Source organism: Ictidomys tridecemlineatus, chromosome 11 (assembly GCF_052094955.1).
Source record: "Ictidomys tridecemlineatus isolate mIctTri1 chromosome 11, mIctTri1.hap1, whole genome shotgun sequence".
In the NCBI taxonomy this organism is placed as follows: Eukaryota; Metazoa; Chordata; class Mammalia; order Rodentia; family Sciuridae; genus Ictidomys; species Ictidomys tridecemlineatus.
In genome coordinates, this window is record NC_135487.1 from 128,345,034 (window position 1) to 128,366,207 (window position 21,174).

Here is a 21,174-nt window from a genome sequence, read left to right on the forward strand (position 1 = left end):
TCTTCCACATCGGTTTTCAAAGAAATGCATATTTCCTAGCCTCCCTTGTTAAGGAGTAGGCTAAATTCTTGACAAGGGAATAAAGAGGAGGTGATGTGCCATTTCTTGGCTGAAAACTGAAAAACAGTAGGCCAACACTTCCATATTCTTTCCCCTTTCCTTTTGACTGCAACCCAGCTTTGACCTTTCAAAGGATGATGGTGCCCTGGAACCAGTGGCATGAGCATTTTTTGGGAACTTGTTGGATATACAGATTTTTTTTTTTTTTGAGAGAGAGAATTTTTAAATATTTTTTTAGTTTTCGGTGGACACAACATCTTTATTTTATTTTTATGTGATGCTCAGTTTCGAACCCAGTGCCCTGCGCATGCCAGGCAAGCTCGCTACCACTTGAGCCACATCCTCAGCCCATGTACAGGTTTTTCAAATCCTACCCCAGACACACTGAAACATATTCTGGGAATAAGAACTAGGAATTGTTTTTAAAAGCCCTTCAGATGGTTCTAGTAAGCACTAAAATGTGAGAACCACGGTAGGGATTAGCAGAAAAATCAGTCTAAAATAACTGGAGTTCATCAGTTACATTGAATAATACAGCAACAGGAATTGTTAAAAGTTGGTCAATTATATAAAAGAAATACTTTCCATCTTGTTTCAGAAAGTTGTATTTTGGGGTCTTTGTTGGAGCTATTAGACATACTCTAGTGGTTTTCAAACTTCTTGGTCTCAGAATCCCTTTAAGAGGACATTCTTAAAACTCAAGGGACACCAAAGAGATTTTGCTGTGTGGACCACAACTAAAGTAGTCATCAGAGTAGAAACAGAATTTTAAAAAATATCAATTCATTAACAAATAACAGAATCATTCCACATTTAACAATATTGTTTTTGAAAAATAAATTGTTCTGTTTATGAAAAATAACTAAATAAGGATAGTGGCATTTTTTTATATTTATAAATTCTTTAATTCTGCATTTGATCTGGTGTGATATATTTTGGTTGAATTACTTGAAAAAAAATCTGATCTTATAGTTAGAAAAGGAGTACTTTTAAAAGTTTTAAAGTTTTTAGTGTATTCGTTTTGGGAGGTTGGGGGAGGGATTGAGGATTGAATCCAGGGCCACTTAACAACTAAGCCACATCCCCAGCCCTTTTATTTAAATTTTGAGACACTTAAGTTGTTTAAAACCTTGCTAAGTTGCTGAGGCTGGCCTCAAACTTGCAATCCTCCTGCCCCAGTCTCCCAAATCACTGGGATTACAGGCATGCACCACCATGCCTGGCAATGAACTTTTTTTGAGACTTTTTTTTTTTTTTTTTAAAAGGGCAATACAGGGATTTAACCCAGGGGCATCTATAACTAAACTACATCCCCAGCCCTTTTTACTTTTGATTTTGAGATAGAGTATCACTACACTGCCCAGGCTGCCTTGAATTTGCAAACCTCCTGCCTCAACCTCCCCAATTACTGGGACTGCATATGTGTACCACCACACCCTGCCTAATATTCTTTTTTTGGTGGTGGTGGTGGTAGGAGCTACTGGGGATTGAACTCAGGGACACTCAACCACTGAGCCACACCTCCAGCCCTATTTTGTACTTGAACTCTTGATCCTCCTGCCTTATCCTCCTGAGCTGCTGGGATTACAGGTATCTAAATTTCTTCTTAATGAGAAATAGTTAACAGCATTCAGATACCCACAGTGATGCTATGTTCTTCTCAAGCACATTTCTGTATTTCACTCTTAACAGTTGCTAAATTCCAGAGATTGTACTTCTAGGATGGTATGAAAGCAACCTCCAAAGTAATTCCATTAAATTTCACTCTTTGTAGCCTCTAAAATGAAACTTGTTCTATAGCTATTTTGCTTTCTGTCAGGGGCTTTTATACCATTTGAGGAATTTGTTTTGTATTTTGGTTTGTATGTTTTGTAAGTTCCTTTAGGAAAATGAAATGGAGAGATTATGTTCTTGGGAATTACAGAGTTAAATGCTAGAAATGATTGTCAGTACATTAGATAGCTTGAAAGGAGCTCAACTGTCTGGTTTGCATTAGGGTAGGTGGGAGATGGTACAAAAAGGAGACCATTGTTCTGTGATCTTTGCTAGGACCTGGAAGTGCATTTTTGTTTCCAGTTTGGTTGGAAGACAAATGATCTTTTATTTTCCTATAAGGTTGCAAGTAGAGGGCATAGGTCAGCTAATCTCTGAAACACATGTGAGATAGAATTTATTTGGATAATTATTTTTTCCACTTTAAATATACAAGTTGTTGTTAAAGAAACTGTATTAAGGTCCACTGTTTCTGGAATAAATTTTCTAGCTCAGCTACTACTGGATTAGCTATATTTATAACATTATCCTTTATTTGACTAATTTAATATTACAGAGCTATGAATATTCTTGAGGGATATTTTGGAGAAATTTTGTGAGACTTTTCTGAGGTCTAAATGGCTGCCATTTCCTTGTCATAACCACATCCCAGTTCCTATCTCTATAAAGTATAAAATGTGGTTACCCTCATAGACTGCTGCATTTAGGTGCCTCTAGAATTATTGATCTGATTATGAGAGTGATGTGTTAAATACATGGTTTGTGTGTGTGTGTGTGTATGTGTGTGTGTGTATGCATGCTGTCTTCCTCTGTTGTGTCTGTGTCATACAATAATTGGCTAATTTTTTTTTTTTTACTAATGAAACAGTGTTACAGGTAATCATCAATAGCATGAGCAACAATTGGCTGAGAGTTGAAACCCATTTACCATCCTTGTAATAGAAGGGGGCAGTATTCTGGTCATTAAAAGTAGACATAGATTTTTAATCGTCACTGTCGTATGATCCTGGGCAGGTTTATCTAGTATCTCCCAGTCTCCATTCTTCTTTCTCCTCTCCCTCCTCCTTCCCCTCCTCCTCTCTCCCTTTCCCCTTCTCCTTTCTTCTTTGTTCTTTTTTTATTTTGGTATTGGGTATTGAACCCAGGGACACTTAACCACTGAGCCATATCCATAGTTGTTTTTATTTTTTTATTTTGAGACAGGGTCTTGCTAAGTTGCTTAGGGCCTCACTATGTTACTGAGGCTATCTTTGAACTTGCAGTCCTCCTGCCCCAGCCTTCTGAGCCATTGGGTTTACATGTGTGTGTCACTCCTGACTCAAGTTTCTTTTTTCATAGGCTGGGAGTAATATGAACCTCATAGGAATGTTCTGATAATTAAATGAGTAATTTTTTTATGATTTTTTTTTTAAACTCACAGTTCTGATATTTAGTATTCTCACTCAAAAGCTGATCTCCTCTTTCCTATTTCCCATTCCTCTAGTCCCCTAATACATCCCTTTTACTTTTCTTCCTTTTGGTATGAACTTTCCCCTAACTATTGTTTGATGAGTATGTCATTGGCAAATGGTTTATCTGAGAAGGCATTCCTGTGTATGTAATGTACAGAATGTAATAGGAGAGCATGTTTTTCAAGAGCAGTGTAATATAAGTCATTTCAAAGAGGACATGTGGTACTTATGAAACCCAAGAGCTCATCACAGTGACCAAACATTGAAGTTCTCCATAGGATGCTGTAGTTACCCAGGAATGCTACTTTCCTGAGCAGATATAAAATTATAATCCATGATTAGTGATGTGGGAAAGTAAATGTCTTAAGTTTATTTTGTACCACAGATTGAACCCAGGGATGTTTAACCACTGACCCACATCCCCAGCCCCCCCCCCCCACTTTTTAACATTTTTTTCTTTTTTTTCTTTTTTATTTGTAGGTTGACACAATACCTGTTTTTTTTTTTTTTTTTTTAAATGTGGTGCTGAGGATCGAACCCAGTGCCTCACACATGCTAGGCAAGTGCTCTACCTCTGAGCCACAACCCCAGCCCTCCCCAGCCCTTTTTAAATATTTTATTTAGAGACAGGGTCTCACTGAGTTGCTAAGTTCCTGAGGCTGGCTTTGAACTTAATCCTCCTGCTTCAGCCTCCCAGTCCCATTACAGGTGTGTACCACCACGCCCAGCTCTTTTTTTTTTTTTTTAAAGCAATGTGAAAGATCCAACTATTCTAAATTCGTCTCTCCTTGCACCCATTGTTATTAGTAAAGATAATGTGTTGGAGAAGGTTGGAAGAATATAGCTAACTACTATTCCTTTATTGAATGATATGCTTAGATTCCTTATTTGCCTGATTCTTCTGTGAGACCCCCTGTACTTCCCTCTGCCCCTCTACTGGGGATCAGACCCAGAGCCTCACACATGCTAGGCACACTACCACTGAGCTACATCCCCAGAATTTTTTATTTTGAAATAGGGTCTTGCTAAATTAACAAGGCTGCCCTGGAACTTGTTGTTCTGCTACCTCAGCCCCAAGTTGCTGCAATTATAGGAGTGTGCCCTGTGCCTGGCTAAGCACATTTTTAAAACTATAGCATCAGGGATGGGAATGTAGCTTAGTGGTAGAGTGCTTGCCTGACATGTGTGAGGCCCCAAGTTTGATCCCCAGCACTGACACACATACATACACAAGAAAGAAAGAAATTAAAAACACAAACTATAGAGTGTCTAATAATTACCAGGAGAGCTTGGTAAAATGGTGGGACTTATGGGGTGGGGAACCACTTTGATTTATGTAAAAGTAGTTTTAAGTATCAAGGTTCCTTGGCCCACCGTGACACATTTATTACTGTGAAATGGCGTTAGGAAACTGCATTTTAAATAGAGCCGAAGTGTTTCTGATGTAGGAGGTCTAAAATGACAGACATTGATTTAAAATACAAAAAAAAAAAAGACTAAATTTTCTGCATTCCATCCATGGGTTACACATCAGTCTATATTATCCTTTATAGTGATAATTCTCCACAGACTTTCTGAGATAAAGGACTAATTTTTTATTCTGTTTTGTTTTGTAATATAGCGTGGACTAATATTATTATAAATATAGTGGAATAAATTACTATAAAAACAAAAAGAAACCTAAAATCCAAGCTCCATATTTTTATAGAGTGACCAGACATAAAATTACTGCCAAATTAACATGAAAGTTTCTAAATGCTTACTTTCATTTTGTGAGCTTATCTTATCGTAGAGTGATAACAAAGAATTCACAGATCAACATGAGTCTGTGGGCCACTTTAAGTAGTGTTGTTTTTTAGGAAATGAAAATGCTAGGCACAGTGCCACACACCTGTAATCCCAATGACTGAAGATGCTGAAATGGGAAGATAGCAAATTCAGGGCCAATCTGGGTAACTTAGTGAGACCCTGTCTCAAAATAAGAAAAAGACTGGAGATATTGCTCAGTACATCAACATTTCTATTCTCCTTCTTTCAACATATATTCTAAAATGGTACTTGTGATACAAAACCACATCATTTGGCCCCTGAATTCTTTGTCCTGCCTCATTTCCTGCCATTCTCCCTCTTGGATAAAACATTTCATCTTTATCTTTTTACTGTTTATTAAACATAATAAACACCAACATATCTCAAGTAACATCCTTGCTGTTCCCTCTACTTGTTTTCCCTCAGATACATGTATAGCTCACTTCTTCCTTTAATTGAGTATTTGGCTCAAATGGTATCTTTTCAGACAGGACTTTGTTCACCATACTTTTTAAATAGGTTATGTCCCTACCATAACATTACTTCTGTCCCCTTTGCATGTTGAACCCCCCCCATGATATTTAAAACTACTTTTACACAAATCAAAGTTGTTTTATTCCCCTCCCCCATAAGTCCATGAAGGTGGAGAGTTAGTTCAGTATCCTCAGTTCCTCAAATCGTGCTAAAAATAAATAGTATACATCTCAAATGTATTTATTTCATTGAACCTGAGATGCCATTGATTTTAAGTTGCATCAGTGTTTTGTGAACCAAAAGAAGAAAAAAATGCTGCCAGTTGTTAGAAGCCATTGATTATATGACATATTCTGATATCAGCTTAAAATGTGAGAAAATAATGTGTATGTGTAATTATAACTCTCTAATTTAAAAAGGGTGTGGTGGCACATGCCTGTAATTCCAGGGACTTGGGAGACTGAGGCAGGAGGATCCCAAGTTTGAGACCAGCCTCAGCAACTTAATGAGACCCTGTCTCAAAATAAAAAGGGCTGGTGCTGTAGCTTAGTGGTAAAGTACCTTTGGGTCTAATCCCCAGTACCATAAATAAATCTATGAAAATTTTATTATTGAATGAGTAACTAAGGAAGAAAGGAGTCATTTTATGTGACTTCAGTGTTCCTAACTTATCTAGGGAATTATGGTATTGTTATTCTAAATAATGAAATACAAGAAGAGAAATAAGGTAGATAAGGGATGTGAGGGGCTGGGGTCGTGGCTCAGTTGGTAGAGCGCTCGTCTAGCATACGTGAGGCCCTGGGTTCAATCCTTGGCACCACATAAAAATAAGGTGTCCATCTACTATAAAAATTTAAAAAGGGGGGGGTATAAGGAAGTATCTTTTCCTTTAATTCACCAAGCAGAAGCAAGAAGAACCTTTTAGGAATGAGAAGGAGATCAGATCTTGTTTGAGACCTAGATTCTATTCTTGAAGTCATCTACATTTGTGTATTAGGACACTTCTCTATTTAATGGGAACTACATCTTCAGATTTCTCCAGTTACTTATATTGTTATTAAATTCATCCTCAAATTATTTATATTTCTAAATATGTGTTGCTGAGGGCCATTGCCAAGTAGGAATGACGCATCGAAATTTCCTTGCCAGCGCACCCCATGTTAAATGGACTTGCCTTGGAATTTCGCTGTTGACATTGCATGTAAGGTGACCTTGCTCAAGGACCAGAGCAGATCCGGGTTTAGAGCTGATCAGGTTTGAGGAAGTACCCCACTACTTGAGTTTAAGGCATTCCTGGTTTAAGACAAGTTTAGGGCGTTCCCGGTTTAAGACAATATGGGTTTTAGGGAAGTTGGAGGTTGAAGATTATTGCTGCTGGGAATAGGGTGTTCCTGCTGCTTATTCCCGATGAGTTCTCGTGAGATTCAAATGGGATTTGGAAAAAAACCTCGTGGAGTAGGTGAATGGGGCGGGCAGATTTTGGATTTCCCCTGAACGTAGGTGGAGGCCGATGTGAGTTCAGGAATAAAGAATTGCTGTTTCAATCTACAAAGCTGTGAGTGGCTCGTGATTCAGTGCCAAGCCAAGACATTGGCAATGTGTATCATAGGTATTTCAAAACAGTGATTTCAGGATAGTCTTCATTTGACCCCTTTAATAATAAGGTGGAGGTTCTCTTTGCCTCTAACCTTCCATCTTAATTGGATTGTCAGAAATTTAAGTACTGCATGCCAGTAAACAGGTTGCAGACCTCTGCCTGGTTAATGTGTTCCCCTGACAGAAAGCAAACCACAAGTACCTCTTTTTCATATGTAAAAATGTTTGATGATTTAAGCATTTTTGTTTATAATGTGTTAAGGACTTATATATGAAGAATATTCCAGAGAAATCTTTCTCCTTTTTACTACCCTGTTTGCTGGGATGAATATAGTGACTTTTATATATTTTGTCAACATGAAAAGTATATCACATGATCACATGCCACTAGTTTAAATAGTGCCTACAATAGAAAGGTTTTTTTTTTTTTTTTTTTTTGGGTACCAAGGATTGAACTCAGGAGCACTCAACCACTAAGCCACATCCCCAGCCCGATTTTATATTTTATTTAGAGACAGGGTCTTACTGAGTTTGCTGAGGGTGGCTTTGAACTCACGATTCTCCAGTCTCAGCCTCCCAAGCCACTGAGATTATAGGTGTGCGCCTCCAAGCCCGTGATAATCTTATTTTTTTAATTTTTTTTTGTGATACTAGAAAAACAGACCCAGGTTCTCATACATGCTAGGTCAGCTTTCTACCACTGACCCCTTTTTATTTATTTTGAAACAAGTAACTGGTGTTATAGGTGTGTCCCACCATACCCAGCTCAAAGACAAATCTTTTTTGTGAAGGGATGATGTAGGAAAGGCAAACCAAAGCAACGTGATTTTTAAAGTTATATTTATGAAGAATTGTAAAGCAGGGTTGGGGTGTATAGCTCAATAGTGGTGCTTGGCTAGTAGCATGCTTGAGGCCCTGAGCTTGATTCCGCAGCCCTGCCACAAAGAAGAAACAAAGGATATTATTTATTTATTTATTTATTTATTTATTTATTAAATATTAAAAAAAAGACAGGAGCTCACATTTCATATCTAATGCCATTTTCTCCCAAAGAAGTAAACAGAAAATGATCTGACACTTTAGGTGGGCCCCTATCATCTGCATGTAAAGAGTGACTTAATGCCATTCAGACCCAACAAACCCATAGTATCAAGCAAGCTACATGCTATTCACCTTATTATGCTCACTTCAGTCTCCCACATACCAATGTAGCTCTACATCATGTACAACCACAAAAATGGGAAGTTATACTCCATGTATGTTTTGATATGTCAAAATAAATTCTACTGTCATATATAATTAAAAAGAACAAATTAAAAACTTTAAAAAGTATGGTAGAGAAAGGCCATCTAGAAATATAGCATCTGCTAGTACAGTAGAGTGAAATAACTCAAATTATCATAATAAAATATATTTTGATGGGGGAAAAATAAATAAATAAATCTCCCATACTGTTTGTATTCTTTTGCCACATTACTTTCCATTTCTGGGTGTCAAGCTGAGGAAAGGTTTTTCTAAAGGTGAAAAAGTAGGGGCTGGGGATGTGGCTCAAGCGGTAGCGCGCTCGCCTAGCATGCGTGCGGCCCGGGTTCGATCCTCAGCAGCACCACATACCAACAAAGATGTTGTGTCCGCCGAGAACTAAGAAAAAATAAATAAAGGTTAAAATTCTCTCTCTCTCACTCTCTCTTTTAAAAAAAAAAAAAAATCCCTCTTTAAAAAGAAAATAAAAATAAAAAAAAAAAATAAAGGTGAAAAAGTAGTTCATTCTATTTTGCTTTTTTTTTTTATATAAAGAGAGTGAGAGAGGAGAGAGAGAGAATTTTAATATCTATTTTTCAATCTTTGGCGAACACAACATCTTTGTTTTGTATGTGGTGCTGAGGATCGAACCTGGGCCACACACATGCCAGGTGAGCGCGCTACCGCTTGAGCCACATCCCCAGCCCTCTATTTTGCTTTAAAAAAAAAAAAAAAATCAAAATGGGTGTGGTGTCACATGCCTAAAATCCCAGCTACTCAGTAGGCTAAGGGAAGATGATAGCAAGTTGGGGCCAGCCTTGACAATTTAGCAAGACTTTCAGCAATTTAGCAAAACCCTGTCTTAGAACAAAATTTTTAATAAAAGCTTAGGGATATAGCTTCCAACCATTTCCAAGACCCTGTGTTTGATATGCAGTACTGGGAGAGGAAATTTATAAAGGTTTTAAAAAGGGGGTTTTTTAATTGAAAATGTTTACATAGAAATATAGAGTAGTATAACCAACAGCTGTATAACTATTATCACGAGTAAACAATGAACACTTGCTTCCTTGATATAGGACATAAACATTTTTTTCTAAACCACTTCAAAGTAAGTTTTAGACTTCATTTTTGAATACTTAAGATTGCTTTGGTAAGCCAGGTGCAGTCATGTTTGTCTGTGGTACTAGCTTCTCAGGAAGCTGAGGCAAGAGGATCCCTCAATCCCAAGAGTTCAGGCAGGACAATGTAGTATGTGTTGTAGGGGTGTGTGTGTGTGTGTGTGTGTGTGTGTGTGTGTACGTGTACCTGCCTGCCTGTTTCTTTTTTTGTAAGGGGGGGAGAGAGGTAACTGGGGATTTACTGAGCTACATCCTCAGCCCTTTTTATTTTATTTTATTTTATTTTGAGAGAGGGTCTCACTAAATTACCTAGGGCCTCGTTCAGTTACTGAGGTGCAGTCCTCCTGCCTTAGCCTCCCAAGCCTCTGGGATTACAAGTGTGTACCACCATGGCCAGCAGAACTCTCCTTATTAAAAAAAGATGGTAATAGTAGGCAAAAAGTGCTCATTCCACAAAGATGTCTACAACCTAACCCCCAGAACCTGTGAATGTGTTCAGTTTCATGGCAAAGAGTAATTAATGAAGGTAGATGGAATTAAGGTTGCTAATCGGCTGGCTTTAAAACATGGAGATTATTCTGGATTTTCCAGATGAGCCCAATGTAATCACAAGATCCTTAAAAAGGGGGAGGCAAAAGAAACAGAAATGGTAACATGGGGAAGTATAGGCCAGGCATTAATGGCTTTGAAGATGGAGGAAGTAGCCATAAACCAAGGAGAGCAGGCACCTGGGAAAGGCAAGAAAATGAATTTTTCTCAAGAGACTCCAGAAGAAAACTTAGGAATTCTATCAATAACTTGAATTTAGCTCAGTGAGACCTGTTTTGGACTTGTATGTTCCAGATTAAAAGGTAAATTTATATTGCTTAAGCCACTAAATTATAATTTATTACAGCAATCATGGAGAACAATGCATTTGCTTTTCAAAGAAACATATGGACAGTGTAGTCAGCCTCACTACCATTATCATAACTAACAAAATTAACAATAATTCCTAATGTTCCCAGTCCATTTGAAAATTTACTTATTCTTCCTAATATCTTTGTAGCTCTTTTTATTTTGTTTACTTATTTGAGACAGGGTCTTACTGTGTTGCCCAGGCTGGTCTTAAATTCCTGGACTCAAGTGATCCTCCAACCTTAACCTCTCCTCCTAGGACTACAAATACACACCAGCATGCCAGGTTTTGAACCTCCTTTTTTTTTCCAGGCACTTTTAAGATTATAGTTTATTTATTATTTCAGACAAAAGGGAATCCCTTGAAATTCAACTGTAGAGTTATACACCATCTAATACTTTGCAATGACCGTTAATCATAGAAATTCCTAAACACCTGAAAGTCCCACTATTAACATGAACTATAGTAAACAAAAATGTATAGTATTTACATTATGAAACCAATGGTGGTGTGATAAACAGTGAAAAAGAAATAGCAAAAATAAACTTTAAAAGCAAAGGTTTCTAGTCTTACAATGTGCTAATTATCACAATTATATATTAAAAATTAAAACAGCAGTTTTCTATTAGGAAATTCTTAATCATCTGAGTTGTAGTTGAAGTTCTTTTTTTTTTTTTAATATTGGCTGTAGATAGACACAATATCTTTATTTTATTTTATTTTTTTGTCATGCCAGGGATTGAACCTAGTGCCTCATGCTTACTAGGCAAGCGCTCTACCACTGAGCCACAACCTTGGCCCCTTAAGTTTGTTTTAATTAGTTATACACGACAGTAGTGTGCATTTATGCACTTTGATATATCATACATAGATGGAATATAATTTCTCATTTTCTCAGTGTACATGTTGCAGAATCTCATTGGTCATGTCACATATATACATACAGTAATAATGCTGTTTTATTCTACTGTCTTTGCTATCCCCATATCCCCTTCCCTCCCCTCCCATCACCTCCCTCTACGTAATCTAAGGTAAAACTGTTCTTCTCTAGTGCCCCTGCCGCCACTTTATTGTGAATTAGCATCCGCATATTAGAGAAAACATTCGGCCTTTGGTTTTGTGGGATTGGCTTATTTCGCTTAGCGTGATATTCCCCAACTCTAACCATTTACTGGCAAATGCCATAATTTCACTGTTCTTTAAAACTGAGTGGTATTCCATTGACTATATGCACCACATTTTCTTTATCCATTTGTCTATTGAAGGACACCTATGTTGGTTCCACAGTGTAACTATTGTGAATTGAGTTACTATAAACATTGATGTGGCTGTGTCACTGTAGTATGCTGATTTTAAGTCCTGTGGGTATAACCAAGGAGTGGGGCAGCTGGGTCAAATGGTGGTTACATTCCCAGTTTTCTGAAGAATCTCCATACTGCTTTCCATAATGGTTGCGCCAATTTGCAATCCCACCAGCAATGTATGAGTATACCTTTTTCTCCACATCCTTGCCAACATTTATTGTTGCCTGTATTCTTGATGATTGGCATTCTGACAGGAGTGGGATGAAATCGCAGAGTAGTTTTGATTTGCATTTCTCTAATTGCTAGTGATGATGAACATTTTTTTTATATATATTTGTTGATTGATTGTATATCATCATCTGAGAAGTGTCTGTTCAGGTCCTTGGCCCATTTATTGATTGGGTTATTTGTTTGTATGTTTGTTTTTGGTGATTAGGTTTTTTGAGTTCTTTATATACATTAGAGATTAGTGCTCTATCTGTGTAAGGAGTAAAGATTTACTCCCAAGATGTAGGCTCTCTATTCACCTCACAGATTGTTTCTTTTTCTGAGAAGAAGCTTTTTAGTTTGAATCTATCCCATTTATTGATTCTTGATTTTACTACTTGCGCTTTAGGAGTCTTATTAAGGAAGTCTGATCCTAGGCCAACGTGGTAAAGCTTTGGGCTTATTTTTTCTTCAGTTAGGCACGGGGTCTCTGTTCTAGTGTCTGTCTTTGGTCCACTTTGAGTTGATTTTTGTCCAGGGTGAGAGAGAGAGGTTTAGTTTCATTTTGCTGCATATGGATTTCCAGTTTTGCCAGCACCATTTGTTGAATAGACTGTCTTTTCTCCAGTGAATGTTCTGAAGCTCTTTTTAAACCAAGGTCCAATCAAAGATCAAACTTTTGTACTTGATTATGTATTTCTTAAGTCTGAACTTCTTCCCTCTCCCCGCCCTTTTTAAAACATTTATACTGGGGAGTGAACCCAAGGGCACTGAGCTATATCCCCAGTTCTTTTTTAAAAATTTGAGAAGGGTCTTGCTAAGTTGCTGAGGCTAGTCTCAAATTTACAGTCCTCCTGCCTAAGCCTCCCAAATCACTAGGATTGTAGGCTTTCACCACCACTCCTGGCATAGTTGCACTTATTTAACAGTTCAGGGCTCTAAACTTGAGTGTTCTGGCAAATAAAACAAGCTGCATTGCTTTTTATAACCCAGTTTCAAAAACCACACAGCATCATTTCTGCTATACTCCACCAGTTTAAGCAGTCACAGATCCACTCAGATTTAAGGGAAGGGAACACAGACCCAACCCCTTTTTTGTTTTGTTTTGGGTTTTGGTACCAGAGATTGAACCCAGGGGCACTTAACTGCTGAGCCACATCCCCGCCCCTTTTTTATATCTTAGAGACAGGGTTTTACTGAGTTGCTTAGGGCCTTGCTAAGTTGCTGAGGCTGGCTTTGAACTTGTGTGATCCTCCTGCCTCAGTCTCCCGAGCTGCTGGGATTACAGGCATGTGCCATCCTGCCCTGCCTGACCACTTGATGTAAGACATTTCAGAGAATTTGGGGGGACTCTTTTTAAACTGCCACAACTACCATTAAAACATTTTGAGCATACAAGTATTTTTAAAGACAACTTTAGTTTCTCTGAGGAACAGATTTCAAAAGTATTGCAAGTTGGGCATGGTGTATGTGCTTGTAGTCCCAGCACTTGAGAGATTGTATCAGGAGGATCACTTGAATCCAGGAGTTTGAGACCAACCAGGGCAACATAGTGATAGCCTGTCTTTAAAAAAAAAAAAAAAAAAAAAAGTATTGCAGTAGTTTAGGCTAGAGATGATATTTTGAGTTAAGGTGATAACATGAGAATAAAGGGATAAGATTTGTTTTTGTGGCACTGGGAATTGAACCCAAGAGTGGTCTAACACTGAGCTATATGCCAAGCCATTTTTATTTTGAGATAGGATTGCATTAAGTTGCCTAGGCTGGTCTTGAATTTGTGATCCTTTTGCCTCAGCCTCCCTAGAGACTGGGATTATAGGTATGTACCACCAAGCCTGGCTAGGCAAATTTAAAATATATTTAGGGGGTAGTTCTGATAGAATTTACACACGGAATATATGTAAGGTGTGAGAAAGAAGAACCAAAAGGGACTTCAAAGTGTTTGTTTTGAGCAATTGATTGAATGGTGATGGTATTTCTTGAGGTGGAAAACACCAGGGGAAGAGAAAGTTATTGTTTTTCCTTTTAAAAGCAGTATTTCAAATACATACATGCTTCTTCTCTTGACAGTTACATGGAGGGGGCAGGTAATTCTGTAAAATGTAATAGATGCTTTCCTCATATGATTTTGCTTTAGTGTTCATAAAACTGTGTAGAAATTGGTAGATATATTCCATATTTTGGAAATTTCCCTTGCCTTTGCTAGACTTAATTCTTTTATTATAAATACTCAAAATTTATCATTTCAACTATGTAAGTGTATAGTTCAGTGGCATTTAGCACATTCACATTTTTCTGCAACCATTACCACCACCATCTGTCTTTGGAATGTTTTCAGATTTGCAAACTGACAATCTGTACCCATTAAACAAGTCTTCCTAGTTGCCCCCTCCCCTGTCTCCTGACTTCTACCATTCTACTTCTACTTTTGGACTCAGTTTCTCTTTCACTTAATAGAGAGAGGGTCTACGGCTGACCAATGGGGTTGCTTCTATATATGCAGGTCTTCTTGCATTTTGGTTGATTTGAGCTTATTGTAGAGAAAGGACACAAAATGTGTTTGAAGAAAGAAAAGAAGTGGAGACAAACTGGATGTGGGGCCTTCTATAGCAGAAATGATGCTGTGATCCTCCTGACACAATCTCTCAAGTGTTGGGACTACAAGCACATACACCTGCCCAGACCTGAGCAGCTTTGCCACAGATCTACCTTTTGCATCAGCAAGTTGATCTTTCAAGCCATTTTCATGTTGTAGATACACTGGCAGGTTTCATAGCTTTCCCACTGTCGCTGTGGCAAGGTATCTCACAGTACCTTCTTTACCTAATATCTTCAGAGAGCCCATTCATGGTGAGATTCTGTTTAGGGTCCTTTGTGAACCTTCCATGTTCCTTTCCTTTATCACAGTCTGGGCAGTGAACTTCAGATGTTTTGCCATGACCTTGGATTTAAGTCATCACTCTGTAGTATCCTGTGCCTTCAGGACTACAAACCCTGGCCAGTTATGACCAACTGATAGCAGAAACTTGAGAAAGTTTTTAATCTGGAGATTTCGGGAATTCAGTTTTAGACATATGATTATAAAGTGCATATTAGATAATCTGCTCTGGTTTGATTATTTTACCTCTACAAAACTCATGTTCTGATTTGTCATTTAAAAAAATTAATTGAAGATGGACATAATATCTTATTTTTTTATTTTTAATTTTTTGGGAGTACTGGGGATTGAATTCAGGGTACTTGTCCACTGATCCACATCTCTATCCCTATTTTGTATTTTACTTAGAGACAGGGTCTCACTGAGCTGCTAATAAGCACCTTGCCATTCCTGAGGTTGGCTTTGAACCTGTGATCCTCCAAGCCTCTGGGATTGCAGGCATGCACCACCACACCCGGCAATACCTTTATTTTATTTATTTATATGTGGTGCTGAGGATCAAACCTAGTGCCTCAGGCATGTTAGGCAAGCACTCTACCACTAAGCTATAACCCTAGCCCCTTATTGGCATTTTAATAGTTCTTAGAGGCAAGAGTTGATCAGGCCATGAAGACCATTTGTGGGTGAGCTTAATGTCCCTTTCTGTCCCCTTTTGTCTCTCTTGCCCCTCTGTCATGTTCCCATACAATGAGAAGACCCCTCACCAGATTCCAATACCTTGATATTGGACTTCACAGCCTCTAGAACTGTGAGTCAGTAATTTCTATAAATTAAAAATTACCCAGGTATTCTAGTATAGCAGCACTAAACAGACTAAGACAATATTCAGATGGGGATGTCAGTTAAGCAGTTGAACAGAAAGAGAAATAGTGTTGGAGGAGAGATGCAAGTGAGAGATATAAATTTGGTAATAAACATAGATGCTTTTTAAAAAAAGATATATAATATAAATATACAAATAAGTTTGTTGATGGACCTTTGTTTTATTTGTTTACTTATATGTGGTGCTGAGAATCAAATCCAGTGCCTCATATATGCCAGGAAGTGCTGTACCACTGAGCCACAACTCCAGCCCCCCTATATATGCTTTTTACAGCCAGAGGAACACTCCACTTTTACAGTTAGAAGATAGGAATATGAGTAGAAATATGAATGAAGGATGAGACACAGATGTATGAAGTCCTGAAAGCCAACTGAAAAAGTAGTTCAAAAAGAAAGGAATATTGGGCTGAGGGTGTAACTCAGAGGTAGAGTAGTTGCCTAGCATTTGCAAGGTAATAGCACCATAAAAGGAGGGAGAGGGAGAAATACTAATGTGGCTAAATGCCACTGAAAGTTCAGGTAGGATGATTGATAAATAGTGATTGAATTTGGCAAGAAGATGTTAATTGACCTGGAAAAAAGTAGTCTATATATCAATAGGAACAAAATCTGAACTGAACTGGTTTCAAGAGAAAGTAAGAGGAAGGTGATAGAGACTTTGAGTATCCCACTATTTCAAAGATTTTCACAGTTTAAGGGTTCAGGCAAATGAAGAGTAACTGAAATAAGACAGAAGGTCATAGACAGATTTTTTTTCAAGATGAGAAATAATGTGCCAAGTTGATATGGGAATTGGATGATTCTCAACACTGGCTGAATACTGGTATCACATGAGAGGGAGTTTATTAAGGATGGATGCTCTGGGCACCATGGCACACACCTGTAATCTCAGCTACTCAGGAGGCTGAGGCAGGAGGATTATGAATTCAAGGTCAGTCTCAACAACATAGTGAAACTGTCTCAAAATAAAACGATTGGAGGTGTAGGTCAGTGGTAGAGCACCCCTGGGTTTGACCCCCATTATCCCCTACCTCCCAAAAAAAGGACAAATGCATGAGTTTCATAGCAGATCACTTGAATCAGTTTGTTGAGTCCATGGTGTCAATATTAAGAGTTCCTTCTATGATTCTAATGTGCATCCAAAGTTGATCTGTTCTTTGTAGATGAGTGAAATTTAAATCTCACTATATGCTTAAACAGTATATTCAACACAGATGAAGAGAAGGAAACAATAGGCAGATATTACATTGACTGCAACATAAAAATAACAAAAAATAGAAAATATGAAGAATAAAAAAGATTGAGCGGGCGTGGTGGTGCGAACCTGTAATCCCAACAGCTGGGGAGGCTGAGACAGGAGGATTGCATGTTCAAAGCCAGCCTCAGCAAAATTGAGGTGCTATGCAACTCATTGAAACCCTGTCTCTAAATAAAATGCAAAGTAGGGCTGGGGATGTGGCTTAGTGGTTGAGGGTCCCTGAGTTCAATTCCTGGTTACCTCCCCCCCCGCCCCCCACAGAAAAAGATTGAGACAGAAACTAGAATAAATGGTCCAAGGTACATCTCATAGGGGCTGTATAGAAGAGAGAAAATGGTGAGTAGCAATACTCAAAAGAGATAATGGGGGCTGAGGATGTGGCTCAAGCGGTAGCACGCTCACCTGGCTTGCAAGCGGCCTGGGTTCGATCCTCAGCATCACATACAAAGATGTGTGTCCACTGAAAACTAAAAAATAAATAATAAAATTCTCTCTCTCTCTCTCTCTCTCTCTCTCTCTCTTAAAAAAAAAGAGAGATAATGGCAGAGAATTTTCTAGAAATGCTAAATATGTGAATCTTTGTGTGTGCTTGTGTTTGTATGTGTGTGTGGCTGGGAATTGAACCCAAGGCCTGTGCATGCAAGGCAAGGACTCTACCAACTGAGCTATATCCCCAGCCCCTGAATATTTTTTTAAAATTTTTTTCAATGTTGATGGACCTTTATTTTATTCATTTATTTATATGCAGCACTGAGAATCGAACCCAGTACCTCATACATGCTAGTCAAACACTCTACCATTGAGCCACAATCCCAGCCTGTGTGAATCTTTTTTTAATTTATCTTTTTAGTTATACATGACAGTAGAGTATATTTTGACATATTTATGCAAACATGAAATATATCTTATTAGGATCCCCAGTGTAAATATATGAATCTTTAATTTTTAGGAAAAAAACATTGAATCCTGAAAGGATAAATGATACTGAATATAGCTTTGTAGAGAACTGAAACCAAAGAGCTCATGAAAGCAACCAAAAAGGTGAAAACCAGACTCAAAACTTCTCAACACCAGTAAGAAGGCAGGAAGGGCTGGGAATATAGCTCAATTGGTAGAGTGCTTGCTTTGCACACACACACACACACACACACAGCAAAGAATGAATGAAAAAAAGTGTTCCGTTTGAATACTAACCAGAAAGTTGATGTCCCCATATTAATAGGAAGATAAAATGAGATTTAAGGCCAAAAAATATATTATGGAAACTTCTTAAGATAGAAATAAGTGCAAATTGTAAAGGAGAAGATTGTGCACCACTCTGCCCAGCGTATAAAAGGGAAATTTAAAATTATTTTAACCTTTTATATTTGAAAAGTGTTTTTTGGCAGGAACGGTATTCCAAGTTGTTAGTTTTTGTTTTCTTTCAATATTTTAAAAATGTTACTCTTCTCCCTTTGTGTTGTTTCAAATGAGAAATCTAATGTTCTGTCTTTATATAACATGCCTTTTGTATTTCCCACCTCTGAGTACTTTTAAGAGTTATGGTACTTTATTGTTGTTTCCAGAGTCAGGACAGCCTGTTGCATAGGCTGTCCTCTAATTCCTGGCCTCAAGTAATTTTCTTGCCTCAGGCTTCTAAGTAGTTGGGACTATAGGTGTCTGCTACCACACCAGATTTTTTATAGTAGTTTTGAGCAATTTCATTATGTCATGGTGATATTTTCTTTATGTTTATTGTACTTTGGACTTATTAAGCTTCTTGGATCTATAGGTTTATTGTTTTCACAAAGTTTGGTAAAATTTTGACCATTGTTCTTTATTTCTTTTTTTTTTTTTTCTGTCCACTCTTTCTCTGTCTTGTATTTGAGAGGCTTGAATTGTCTGTATATTAAACTGTTTAAAGTTGTCCCTATTCCTTTGACACTCTTATTTTTATTCTTTTTGTTTTATTTTGGATAATTTTAACTCCTGTACCTTTTGCTCTGCAAATATATGGGTATTTTTTAATCTGCTGAAATTCATAACTTTAAAAAAATTTTCATTGAGGTTAATATAACAATATAATTTGTCCATTTAGAGTCCACAAATTCACTAGTTATGTGTTCACAGGTTGTGCAATCCTTACAACCTAAAATAAGTGCATTTCATGTAAAAAACCTCCCTGCTCGTTAGCAGTCCATTCCCTTTTTGCCCTCCCCCTATCCCTAGGCAATCACTAATCTTTCTGTTTATAGATTTTTACTTATTTTTTACTTTTCATATACAGTAATTACCCCTCATCCACATGGGATATGTTCCAAGACCTCCAGTAGATACCTGAAACTAAGGATAGTACTGAATCCTCTGTATACAATGGTTTTTCTTATATGTTCTACACATTGCCACATAGTACCAGAGTTAATCTGCCCTTCCATACTTCATGCCCTGGTGCCTCCTTTGCATCACTTTTATGGTTTGGGGCCATTATTAAGTAAAATAAAGGTTATTTAAATATAAATGCTGCAAGGTAATGATAGTCTTCTGATAATAGAGAGTAGTCACCAAGTAACAAATAAGCAATTAATGTGTACAGTGTAGATACACTGGGCAACGAATTCAAGTCTCAGGCAGGACATAGTGAGGAGATGTGAGATTTCATCACATTATTCAGAATAACATGTAATTTAAAACTTAGAAATTGTTTATTTCTGGAATTTTTCCACTTGTATTTTCATACCACAGTTGACCACAAATAACTGAAATCATGGAAATCAAAACCAAAGGTAAGAGTATAGTTAATGTAAAATATATAACCTATTGTGACTGGCTTCTTTCATTTGGCATAATGTTTTCAAGATTCATCTATGTTTTATCATGTGTCAACATTTCATTACCTTTTTTTGGCTTTCAATATTCCATTTTATGGATATACCACATTTTGTTTATCTTATTAAATAGTGGGCATTTGGGTAGTTTCCATGCTTTAGCTATTGTGAATAGTACTACTATAAATATTACTTGTGGACAAATTATTTGTGTGGGATGGTGTTTTCAGTTCTCTTGAGCAGATATATTACAAGAGAATTATTGGGTGATATGGTAACTCCATGGTTAACTTTGTGATGAACTACCAAACTCTTTTCCAAAATGGCTGTATCATTTTACTTTGCCAGCAGCAGTATATGAGGCTTTCCAGTTTTTTCATGAGTCCCAATTACTTGTTATTATCAGTCTTTTCTATTATAGCCATCAATTCTTTTCCCCCATTTTGTTGGTATCTTTTCACTTTCTTGATGGTATCCTTGAAAGCACAAAATTTTTAATTTTGATGAAGTCCAATTTGTTTCTTTGCCTGTGTCATTGGTATATATCTAAGAAATCATTGTCTAACTTGAGGTTACAAAGATTTAGTCTTTTCATTTTAAGAATTTTATAGTTTTAGCCCTTACATTTAGGTGTTTATCCCACTTTCACTTAATTTTTGTATGTGGTGTGAGGTAGATGATCCAGTTTCATTCTTCTGTATATAGACAGCCAATTGCTGTCCTTTCCCTGATTAAATTATCTTGGCACTCTTTAGGGATCAGTTGATAAACATTAGAGTGTATTCCTGGGCTCTAAATTTTATTCCATTGAGCATATGTCTATCTTTATGCCAGTACCACACTTTATTTATGTCCATTGTATTGTTCATCTCATCTCAGACACTAGTTTTTAATCTATGGAAGTTTGCTGTGAATCTTTTTGTACATTTTCCATTTCTCTACTTGACATTTTGAGTATCTGGAATACAGTTACAATATCCCTTTCATTTTAATAAAATTAATTCTGAGTAAGTAGGTTTCTGTTGCTTGATTTTGTACCTCATGGATCATGTTTTGCTGTTCTTTGCATATCTGGTAATCTCTGATTGGATTCTGGACATTGTTAATTTTATATTTTTGGATGTTGGATTTTTTAAAAATTCTTTTTTTTTTTTAATTCCCCCTGGCAGGAGGTGGGGTACTGGGAATTGAACCCTAGGGTTGCTTTACCACTGAGCTACATTCTAGCCCTTTTTATTTTTTATTTTGAGACAGAGTCTTAATAGGTTGCTTAGGGCCTCTCACCAAGTTGCTAAGGCTGGCATGGAACTTGCAATCCTCCTGCCTCAGCCTGCTGAGCTGTTGAGATTATACATATGTATTATCACATGTGGGTTTCTTTTTTCTTTTCTTTCTTTTTAAAATAAATCTTCTTGAA

The 21,174-nt window shown here is 37.3% G+C and overlaps 1 protein-coding gene and 1 non-coding gene across 3 annotated transcripts in view; one reads left to right on the top strand and one right to left on the bottom strand.

Annotated features, from left to right (window-relative positions):
- Gatad2b (GATA zinc finger domain containing 2B) overlaps positions 1 to 21,174 on the top strand; it is a 94,799-nt gene that overhangs the window by 45,552 nt on the left and 28,073 nt on the right. The gene's annotated exons all lie outside the window — the stretch shown is intronic.
- On the bottom strand, positions 11,149 to 11,216 carry Trnat-agu (transfer RNA threonine (anticodon AGU)). The gene has a single exon. It is a non-coding gene; the product is annotated as a tRNA-Thr (tRNA).